This window comes from Rhinolophus ferrumequinum, chromosome 7 (assembly GCF_004115265.2).
Source record: "Rhinolophus ferrumequinum isolate MPI-CBG mRhiFer1 chromosome 7, mRhiFer1_v1.p, whole genome shotgun sequence".
NCBI classification, from domain to species: Eukaryota; Metazoa; Chordata; class Mammalia; order Chiroptera; family Rhinolophidae; genus Rhinolophus; species Rhinolophus ferrumequinum.
In genome coordinates, this window is record NC_046290.1 from 20,796,733 (window position 1) to 20,809,013 (window position 12,281).

The window sequence follows — 12,281 nt, forward strand, 5'->3', positions numbered from 1 at the left end:
TGAGTCTATTATACTGGCCAGCAAAAGAGGGTGCTATTGAGCCGTGTGGAGTGTCACATGGCAAAGGAGAGCCTGGCTCAGTGTCAGGGATCGAGTGATAGACTTGTCTTTCAAATGAGCAAGTGTGGAGCTGACTAGCTAATTGTGAGGGGCAGTGATCTGGAACAGCACAATATGCAACTAGATCCATTAAAAGAAATTTACACAATGTAATTACTTAGAGAAATAGAAGTGAAACCTTGGGTTTTAGGTAATTCCACAGTGACTTTATGTGAGGTAGGGCTGGCCACGAGTGAGCAGTCACCTTTGTATCGACATTATAGCCATCAGCTATAATTGCAAAATATCATTATGAGTGGAGGTAATGAACTTAAATACATCTTCAATTTCTGAAAAAATACTAAGACTTCAGGTTGCTTTTTCTCCAGATGGAAGGCAAGAACTCTCACCAGAATTGTTTGTTCCCTGAGCGACTTTGTCCCTACCCCAGTTCATCTGAATTTACCACGTAGTCTAAGATGAAGAGATCTTAAAGGGAGAAATCATCCTCCATCTAGGGTTTTAATATCTCAAACTACTCAAGACATGTGGATCATTTTTATCTATTTCACTGTCCAATAGTCAGCTAGCATGCCCCGGAACCACATTCAAGCCAGGTCTGTTCTGCTTGGTGGGTGTACTTAACCAATTGTTGAATATTTTGAATATTAACCCTGCTATATTGGGGGTGCCAAAAAATATGTACAAGTGGACACTTTGGTCAATGTTGCTCAAGCAGTAGTTCACCGTAATCAGAAGTATCTGGACGTTGATGGTAACCATTTTGAGAACCTTTTGTAATTGCAGAAATCAAACGTGACTTGTATCCATCTTTTGTTATTGGTTTATATTGAGTATTACAATTTTAATACAGTTTTCCCTCTTAAAGTGTATATACATTTTTTTGGCACCCTCTGTATTAGCAAAAACTAGATAAGTACATGATATGGAAGAATAAAATGAGGCGACTGATTTTAATAGACACACTCAAATTTGTACTTTCAAAGTAATGGACTTAAAAATAGTCTTCTGGGATGAGTCCTTTTAAGAACATTTAAAAAACAATATTAAAAATTTTCCCTTTGGATATTTCTGGAAGGAAAATATTCATTTGGGTGTATAAATTTTGCCTGATTGTTAAGAAATCATTCGTGGTATTTGTAAAGTCACGCTTGTGTGTTAGATCTCATATTAGATCATGGTCAGATCATGTTATTAAACAACCCAAGTACCTTTCTTTTGAGCTGTGTCCCCCTATACCCTATAGAGATGGAAAATAGATCACACAATGTGGCAATGTTAAGTTTCATCTAAAACAAGCAGTAAAACAAAACAAAACAAAACAAAACACCAGAATAGCTGAAAACATGTAATTTTATATTTTTGTGCAAGAGGCAGACATATTTGTGGCTAATGAAAAAAATGTAAGAAGCTACGCTAATTCACTCCATAAGGTCCGGTCTCTGCCATGTCAGACAAAATGTACCATGTGACTGTGCACTCATCTCACTAACTGAGGAAGCAAGGACAGGCCCCTTTTAGGTTAAGAGAGAGGCAAAAAGAGGGATATTCAAAATGCTGGTAATGAGGGCCCCTCACCTACTACCCTTGGTATTATCTTCGTGGTAATGTTATAAAAACTGCTTGTGCAGGGACCAGACATGTATTAAATGACAGGATCTATTCAAGTAATGAGTCTAGATCTGAGTAAAACTGTATAGTCATGCAGTGCTGACAATTTTAAAAACACTTTTTTAGCACACTATCCCAGTGTGGGATCCAGGATATTTTTCACCCTCTTTTTATAGATGAAGAACCAATGACTCAGGCAGGTTGAGGAATTCGGCTCATGACCACACAGTCACTATGAAGTTGAGGACACACCCAGATCCCTCAGCTCTCACTGGTTCTACGTTGTTCTTCAGTAGCGAGCAAAGACTTGGAGGATGGAGAAGTCCAACCTCAGGGCCCATCCGGTAACAGGGATGGTTCTATGCGTGGTCTGTGGCCACCATGGTAACCCCTGGGGCCACTCTTTGGTACGGGAGAGTCCCACTTGTACATATGAGCCTATTACCTACTGAATTCTGTTCAAAATCAAGACTTAAGACCCTCTTGATATGTGCCCTTGTTCCTAGTTCGTTGTGTGGAACATACAGGGCACCCTGTAGAGGTTTGACTGAAGACCATGCGGTGTTGCCGGGGCACACCAGAGAGCTGGCCAAGCTACTCAGCTCACCCACTGGCGTGGGCAACAATCACAGTCTTCAGCTGGTAACACTCCATTGGTAGACCCACTTTATGTCAGCTCAAGTGGTCTCATTTCTTGTACACAGGGGCAGGAAGGAGAATTGTTTCCCTATTTAACCAGATGAGAGTAATTTTGATTTGTCTAATCACTGCCTGAGTACTGCCAGCCAGTGGAAAATGAAGGACATCCACTGAGTAAGTTTTCATTCATTCAGAAATTTGTTTTTGTTTACTCAGTCCCAAAGGTCTTATTGTAAATATGAGATGAGAGCTTGAGGCCTCACCAGGAAGTTGTTTGATTTGATGGGAGAGCCCACCCAGGGGACTGTGGGAGTGTCTGCAGCACCCACTTCTGCCAACCTAACTCAGCAAGAAGTGTCTCCTTCAGGGAAAGAGCTCACAGCACCAGGGAGAATTCTCCATCCTCCATCACATCAGACTTCTCTTTTTCCCTTGGAGATGTGCATGGCTACCTACCTCGTCCTAGACCACTAACTGCCAAGCCCACTTGATCAACTATGCCTGTACCATTCGCTCAGCTTCACCCCATGTAAGTAGAAAAGTACAAAGGCCAAATTCCAAGTTGCTGAGAATGCTCCGATGGTCTTCCTGCAGCTTTAGGGTGGTACACCATCCCCACCTTTTATGTAGCATAGACAACCCTTTTAGAAAATTATTTTAGTTATCGAAGCATTACCACTTGTGTTCTCAACTTGTAACATTCTTAGCAATTGCTACCCACATACCATTATTATTCGAGCCTTCCCTCATAGGTTACTCTTTTCCTCCTTCTTTTTTTTAATCCACCATTGAAACGCTACTGTGGGTAGATGGGCATGGAAAGTACTCTCAGGGACTGTTAGAAAGTGAACAAGTGGAAGGGGAAATTGTGCTTTTTTAAAAAGATTTTCCCACTGTGCTTATTTTAATTTCTGGGTCAGTAGAGCTCCTTTAGGAAGCGTTGATTTTTTAATTAATAGAAAACGTATAAGCCTCAGCCAAGGCCCTTGGCACAGGTATGGTTCCACTGTGGGAATTCCTCCTGAACATCAGTGTCATTTCAACATTATAAAGCATATAACCACAAAAACAAAACAGGACACCCAGTGCATTGTGAAAGCGAGGCACCCCTGCCTTCTGACGTGGGCACAGGGAGGAGTGGCTTCAGTGGCAGCTCCCGGGGCATGCAGCCCAGTACAACTGCAGCTGCAGTAGCTGTTCCCTCTCTATGTTTGTAATTGTACTAGAAAGCTGTTAGGCCAGGCAATTTCTAACGTTTCTCTCTTTCTCTAGGAAGCTCTCCCATAGCTCAGGAGTGAGGAAAGCCAAGGGTTATTTCTTGACAGAACCAAGAACAAAGTGTGGCAAAGTGATGCCGCCCACCTCGGTCTTGGTGGAGTTGTGTGGGGCGATGCCCCCATGGCATAGTGTGCTGAGCTCTGTCTGCAAGGGCGTGGGACTGCCAAAGGGGTTGGGGCTGGGCCTGGGAAAGATACACAGGGCCCCCTAATCCTCACGAGGAGTGCGAGCTGTCCCTCTGTTTCCAGCAGTGAGAATTCAGAGTGTCAGGACTGAGCACCATCTGTGCAAGACTACTGATACCTCCTACAATCGAGCTGGCACCTTGGCTGAGGCTGCTTATAACAAGCACCTTGTTTTGAGTTGGGAATGTCTGTAAAGCTCTTTGTTTTTAGAGTACCTCTGAGGAGTTGCCCACACCTTGCAGAATTCCTCAGAGGCTCCGACAAAAAAGAAACTCTGTTTTGTGCCTTTTGTGGGTTTAGATTACGGAACCATCTGACCTAGTCCACATATTATCTTACTCCCCTTCTAGCCCTATCCCCCTGGACCATCCACCTACAGCATTTTCTTCCCCACCTCTCTGCTTAATGGCTGTCTTCACCCGCCCCCCAGAAGCTGCCCTCCCCCGCTCTCTCTGTTCAGAGGCTGCCCTCACCTCCCCTCTCTGCTCATTGGCTGCCCTCACCTCCCCTCTCTGCTTAATGGCTGCCCTCACCTCCCCTCTCTGCTCATTGGCTGCCCTCACCTCCCCTCTCTGCTTAATGGCTGCCCTCACCTCCCCTCTCTGCTCATAGGCTGCCCTCACCTCCCCTCTCTGCTTAATGGCTGCCCTCACCTCCCCTCTCTGCTCAGAGGCTGCCTCTCCTTTCTGCTCAATGGCACTCTAACCTCTCTTAGTTTTTGAGCTCAGCTCTCCTCCCGTCCATTCTGTCAAAGACTCTGAATACATACCTTTCTCTGGCCCTGCTTACTCTCTTTTAATCCCATTAAAATTGATCCTCATGAAGGTACACAGTTACCCTTCAATTCTACTCTGATGCCTCTCCAGATACTTGCAACTGTTACACGCAGGCAAGAACAGAGGACTCGTGGCTCTTGGCTTGCTGTGCTCACCTGACACTGCTGCCTGGGTGGATAGTAAAGCAAATATATACAATGGCCAAAGATATACAATGGAAGCTGCCTAAGACAGCTTGTGTGTAACCTTTGGACCAGGAATGACTAAAGTCAGGCTATCCCTCCTTCTAGTAAGCTGGGAGTTCTGTGGAGGGTTGAGCCACTAGAGAGATAGATGCTGACATTGGCAGGATTCCTTCCCAGGCCCCACCTGACTCTGGAAGTGCCCTGGGAAGCTGAAGGAGGTAGGATGGATATATATAGTGACAGTTGGCTGAATCTTCACTTTGGCAGAATGAGGTGGATAATTATTCATAGAGGGATGACGATCTTTCCCTGGGAATCTGAAACAAAAGTGACCAAGGACCCAGGGTCATTAAGCCGGGATGTCAGTGTAGAAAAGAAATGCCAAGAGGGACTGAGGATCGGTTGACAAGGGGGCCATCATGGCAGGCAGTGGAGGACAGTAAAATGGAGCAGAGAGCATGTCTTGAGTTAGGCCCCCAGTCAGCAGATTCTGAGATGGAGATTTGCTTGTGATGAGTTGACCAGGGAGTGTTGCTAGGATCAACACGCGGGGAAGGAAGCAGAATCGGGCTTCCTTCGGAGGAAGAAGGAGCTGGACTGCAATGCAGACTCAGCAGAGGCCTCAGCCAACCCTGTGGGGAACACAGAAGCTGGAGTAACCCTTCAGAGTTGTCTTGAGTTGGGGCAAGAGGCCTGGATCTTTATTCTGCCTCAAGAAAGGGGTGTGCCCTTTAGCTAAGGCAACTCCCAAAGAGTGCCGACAGCTGAGAACTCTCCCTGAAGGGAGGCATACCAAGGGATGCACGGAAGGGTCCACTACACTGTGCAATTTGAAGCATCACAGCAGGACACTCAGAAAAAGGAAATCTCCAGAAGGTCTGTGAAGAGTTAACAAAGAGCTACAAGGATGGTGGGGCTAGATCAAGAAATAGTCTGTTGTCACCCACCACCCCTCCTAATCCCCACCCGTCCTTTCTTTTCCTTGGTAATTGTGGCAGGAGTGTGTGGTTGGGATGAGAATAACCCTACCATGATTTTAGTCCACCAGGGGCCAATAGGAAGGGGCCCAACTCTTCTTGCAACTTTCAGGAAAAAGAACATATTGGACCACCAAGAAGTTTGTGACTTTACAATATGCTGATACAGGAAGCCACGCCTTACTGCCCAGGTTCCCGCCTTGGCTTGGCTTCTGTGTGCCATCTTTCCAACTGTTAGCACAATAGGCCCCTAGGAAATTGGCCACTTTTTAATTGGTTTGAGGATCATTTCGCAATAAAGATGCATCTGAATGAACCCATGTGCCAGCATGTGGGCGTAGAGAAAATAGCCGTGCCCTGTTTCATTCCTATGACTGAGAGCGTCTCTTCAAAGCAAACGTCTCAACCTCAGGTGTGATCAGGGCCAGGGATAGACTGATAACCTGTCATATTGCTCTTTAGTAATGACCCCACTGATATCATCTAAGTGTCGACTGTGAGTGCGTGTGTGCATAATTGCAAAGCTATACTTGCTCCTGGATGTGAGGGGCCCATTTCAGAATGTTCTCTCCCCTGGCTTCTCCAGGGTCCTTCCACCCTTTCTGCCCTTGCATCCTCTCCCTCCTCACTGTAACTTATTAGTCTTCTGCTTCTATCATGTGCTGCTGAGTTTCAAATGTAGCGAGGTCCTTTCTGATAATACATATCTCCTTTCTTCAGCTTCCTAGCCTTTTTAAGTTTTGTTTGTTAAAATAGCACAAGTCATCATTTTGACACTCTAAGCATTTTGAAGGATTTCATTGGCTATAGGTTTGGATTCTGAGTTAGGAGGATTCAATGAGGTTATTTAAAAATGAATGTCATTTGCAAGTGTGATGGGTCTTACAGACCCAGGATATTTCACAAATGCCACACCAACGTGGCTGACCAAGTTCATGTGCTCATTCATGTCCATTCTCTGTCTTGTCTTCCATTGATTTATAGAGTTGCTCATCCTCAACAAATTCATAGAGAGTGATAGAAAAGGAAACATGCTAGGGTGACTTTTCGTCACAAAGGACGTGAACCTCGTTTTGGATGACTTTGATCAGGTAATGGGAACAAAGAGGAGCCCCCCTCTTTGGAATGGGGGCGTAATGCAGAGTGCTTGTGTTCACTGTCTGAGACTGGAGCGCAGAGCGTGGAGCGTGGAGCGTGAGCTAAAGGCTCAGATTACTTGGGTTTGAGTCCTGGCTCTCCCACTAACTGACGGGAAGTGCGTGTAAGCCAGGGATAATTGAGAATGGAATAGATCAAAGTCAAGTCATTTAAGATGGGTTAAAATTTTAAGTGAAGCTTTTTAAAATATATATAGAAAATGAAGCTACAAATTATGAAAATACAATGTTATCTTCTCCAATAGAACATAGACTATAATCGCAACGATGTGTTCATTCTGAGAATGAACACAGAACAGATAAATGTCACGTGGAGATTGTGGCATGATGTTTGAACTACAATGATAGGTGGTGTTATACACCAGCCTTCACTCAATGGATGATTTTGTGGCCGAAATGTATTAGCAAACATACTAGAAAGTTTCATTTCTTTGTCCCAAAGATCTCTCAGAATTCTTTGACATTTAAATCATTGTTTTTGAAACCCACTTCCTGTTGCCATCCTTGTTAATTTTTCTTCTCCAAATGGTCATTGTTTTATCTGGTTTTTCAGGCATTTTCAGCAACACTTAAACACTTTCATCAACTTCATAGACTCCTGCATCTTTTGCAAAGGTAGTGTATAATCAATTTGCATTTTTATTTTTATTACACTGTGTTCTTTGATTTTGAAATACTTTTAGACTTGCAGAAAAATTGCAAAACCAAGACAGAGTTCCTATATACCCTGTACCAGGATACCCCGAATATGAACAACTTACACAGGAGGGTAAATGATCAAAACCAGGAAGTCAACATGATTTGTAACTAAACTATAGACCTCATTTAAATTGCCCCAATTTTTCCACTAACGTCCTTTTCTGCTTCAGGACCCAATCCAGGATCCCACACTGTTATATCTCCTCAATCTCCCCCAGTCTGTGACAGTTCCTCAGTCTTTCCTTATCTTTCATGACTTTGACATTTTGAAAGCGTACTGGCCAGTTATTTCCACACTGTCTCTTAATTTGAGGTGTTTCTGATGTTTTCTCATGATTAGATTGAGGTTACAGGTTTTTGGTAAGAGCTCAGAAGTGCATCCTGTCTGGGTGTGCATGACGTTGATATGTCCTATTACTGATGATCTTAGCTCTGTTAGCTTTTTAAGGTGGTGTCCGCCGCGTTTCTCCACTGTAAACGTACTGTGTCCCCCTTTGATTTTAATAAATACCTTGAGAGAGATTTTCAGAGTAGGCAAATATTTATTTAAAAAATACATATATTTCCTCAAATTCTAATTCTTTAATTTTAGCATCCATAGAAGGATCTTGAATGCAACAATTATTACTGTGGTGCTGGACAAATGGTCATTTGCTGTTTCCCTCATTCTGTCTACATTTATAAATTGGAATTTCGATTTGGAAGACTTAATACCAAAACAAGAATGTAAAACATCTCATTAATAACTTTTATATTGATTGTATGTCGAAATGTCAATTTTAAAATATATTGGGTTAGGCAAGATATATTATTAAATATATTAATAATATAATTAATAAATGGAGCTAATAAAGATGAAGTGTGAAAAGACCAAATAGTACATACTTATTTAGAAATAAAGATGCCTATATGACCTTTAAAAAATTAACTTCCCTTGTTTCTTTTTACTTTTTATAATGTGGCTACTAGAAAACTCAAAATGACATATGTGACCACATTGGTTGCTCATATTACATTTCTGTAAGACAGCGCTGCTCTAGGGACTCAGATAATGAACTCTTGTGCCTGTATCATAGGATGATTATGAGAATTAAATGAGAATGTTACATAAAGTCTTTGGCATAGTGCCCAGTATATAGTAAGTGTTCAATAAAAATTGGCTATTATTACTATTATGAAAGGACAGTCACTCTTACGAACTCCTGACTTCTCAGGGGAACTGATGTGTTTTCTTTAAGAATATCAGTCAATCAGGACTTCTGTAAGATGAAGACAGCTGGCTGGATACTGAGCTGCTTCTCAGACCTGGATAACTTGTGTTTTAGTTGAGAACCAGCAGAGAAAACCAAGGCTGGCTTATGGAAACCTGGGCTGGCCACTGATTTTCAACAGGAAATTGAAGATGAGAGGAGAGGGAAGAACGCACACTAATCCAGCCTCTGAGAAGTGCAAAGATTTGTCTGCCCTGTGGGACAGATGCCTAAATGAAAAGACTTTTGTGAATGATGGATAGGCATGCCTACTAGGCCTTCAGTTATCAATGATGGATGGTCGGCTTAAAAGGCATCTCATCATTCTGGATCAGTCCTGCAGGTAGGGCACCTGGTGCTCCCCCTTATCCTTGGGGCATAAGTGATGAGTTTGCTCGACTGAGTCTGTGTGCCAGAATGTGCTTTTCCAAATATTAGCATTTCAGGTATATTCTCTTCCTGATGACAGTTAAGACACAGCCAAATCCCCTTGATCTAATGACTGCTGGTGCTAGCAAAGCTTCTCTAGGATCTGTTATTTCACCCGAGAAGTTATCTGAGCTACAGGGAAAAAAAAAAAAAGTCATGGAATTATAAACACTCCAGATATGTTTATCTAAAGATACATGGATAATTACTGAAATAATTCTAGTCAACTACCTTACATAGGTAGTCTTTACCATATACGAGGCATTGTTCAAAATGCTTCCCTTATAATAACTCATTTAATTTCACGTCAACCCTATGAAGTAGATGCTATCGTAATCCCTATTTTATAGATAAGAAAACAGAAGCACAGAGAGGTTAAGTGGCTTTCTCAAAATCACACAGCTACTTAGTGGCAGAGCTGGGATTCAAACCCAGGTAGTCTGGCTCCAGAGCCCGTACTCTTAACTATGACTCATACTGCCTCTTTATGGGAGCCGCCTTCTCCCCAAAGAGAAGGAGATAAATCAGTAATAGTTTCATATTTTAAGATTTTAAAGTTAAGGCCTATGGATATTTTTGCTCACCTTAATGAGTAATTGCTCCCCTTTTTACTCATTAGTGGGCAGAACTCCACTTCCCAGAGGAGGAATTAAGAGAACAGAATGAAGAACTGTCTGTGATTTGCTCAAAGCCCCATGTAGTTGTTTTTAAGAAGTACAATTGATTCATGAAGAGGATAGAAAATCTTCTATACTGGCTGTCCCGTGGCTCTAAAGAGTGAATTATGTTAGCTGGGTAGATAGTTCTCTCTCCAGTCCTTTGGCTTTCTCTGTTTGTGGGCTATCATTTGCTAAAGATATGACAATGTGCTCTTTGCCTTGGTTTGCAGCTAGGAGACCTATGTGTGTTTTCCCACCTCCCCCAGGAATGCAGCCAGAAAAAGTCATGGCATCCAGAAGCCATCTGGGAATGCTTCCAAGACCTCCAAATGGGGGCCGAGAGCCAGCTGCACATCCACCAGCTTCAGAATTCACCTGGATCAGACTCACTGCAGGGAGGTTTGTCACTAAGAATGATTTATCCTAGATCTTAGCTGTCCAGATTCTGGCAGGTGGTCCTCCGGGAGGGACAGAGCCGAGATATAGCTCTGAGTTCAATGTGTAAGGTTCAGAGCTGAGGTGTGGCTTGGACTCTGCCACCACTAAGCTCTGCAGTGTGGCTACATCCCTGGAAGTGCTTTGACTTCCAGACTTCTGCTGTCTACCTGAGAAATGGGGATAACAGCACCTAAGCTCACACCAACCGAGCTTGCAGACTTAGTGAGAGGTAGTGAGAGATCTAGAGAAGCATGCAAGAACCTCTTGGCATGTTTTCATTATATTTATTTAGGCAATGGAGTTGGATGAGTCAGGGTCCTATCAGAAAACAGTCCTATCAGGCACACTCAAACAGGAATAACTGAGGAGATTTTAATGGACAGAGGTGTGGACAAGTTAAGGGAAACCAACAGGGGGAATGAAGCATGCCAAGGCTAGCAGCAGCAGGAGCTGTAACTACCTAGGCCAGAAGAAGCAAGAGGAAGGAGTACCTACAGAGAAGGCCCGGCGAGAGTGGCGGGTTAGAGAAGTCCCCTTCTAGGAGCTACGTAGGACCTTCATACAGGAACAGTCACTGTCAACCTGCAGCCCAAAGGAGGAGCCAGGGGGCATACCTTTTTCTTGCTGTCCTGCCTCCAATCTCTGATCGGTGGTATCCATTGCATAAACCCATCAGAAGTCAGAGGGCAGGTAGCACACAGGATGTCAGCCTCCTGAGGCACAGAGCAGGGTAGAGAATGATGGAAAGTACATCTGGAGGGTGACAGGGACTATCCAGCTTAGGAAACACATGTTAGCATGATTTTTGGCTACGAGGGTTGGATATAGTGGTGTTTTAGAAGTCTCACACTATGAAAGTCAGATATGCTTGTTAGGAACAACCAAACAGAAGAAATCAATAAAGAACGATTCATGCTACGTGGTACAAGAATAAAAAGCTTTTTTGGTACCTTCTATTTTTGCTGAATCAAGAAGTCTAGAATCATTTCAAAGTAAAAGCATAATGCTAAAATATAAATATGATCTAACTTTTGCCAGTACCAGGCATTTAACTAAGTGGTAGGTGTAAATTACTTCTCAGCATCACCAGCATAACCTTATTGAGTTACTGCTATTCATCCATTTATTTAGAAATATATATATTCTGAGTGCCTATCTTGTACCAGGCACTGGGTCAGGTCCTGAAGATTACGTTTCTGAACCAGATAGACAAAGATTTTTCTATCGTGACGCTTGCAGTCTATCTAAAAACGCAAACATTAAACAAATAATTTCACAAAGAATTAACAGCTGTTGAGTACATACTGCCACGAAACAGGGCACCTACCCTAATCGTGGAGAAAGAGTAGACTTCCTGGAGGAAGTAAGGTCTAAGCAGATTCCTGAAGAACAAGTAGGCAGTGGATGAGGGGCAAATCAAGGGAGAAAAAGAGTCTCCAAGGCAGAGAAAACAAAATGTTCCAAATTCTATGGCCTAAAAGAGCATGATGCCTCGGAGGAAGTGAGAGGTGGATACCACGGCTGGGTTTGGCAAGCACCGTAGAGTGCTACAGGTAAAGGTGAGAGGTCGCCGGGGCTGATTATAGGGACCCAGGTAGCCAAGCTAGAGACACTGCATTTTATCCCAAGAATGAGGATGTCCCTGCTTTGAAGGCTTCCAAGCCTGGGGATGTGAGGTTTTAAAAAGATGACCAGCTGTGCTATGGGGCATGCGCCTGAGAACAGAGTACCAGGCGTGGTGCACGGTACATTTGGGAGGTTCTTGCAATAGTGTAGATCAAGGTTGGGATGGGCAAACCTTTTCTATAAAGGACCAGAAAGTAAATAGTTTCTGCTTTCTGGGCCATATGTTTTCTGTGGTAACTCTCAACTCCGCCCTTGTAGTGCAAGCAGCCATAAACCATCTATAAATGAAAGAGCATGGCTGTGTTCCAATAA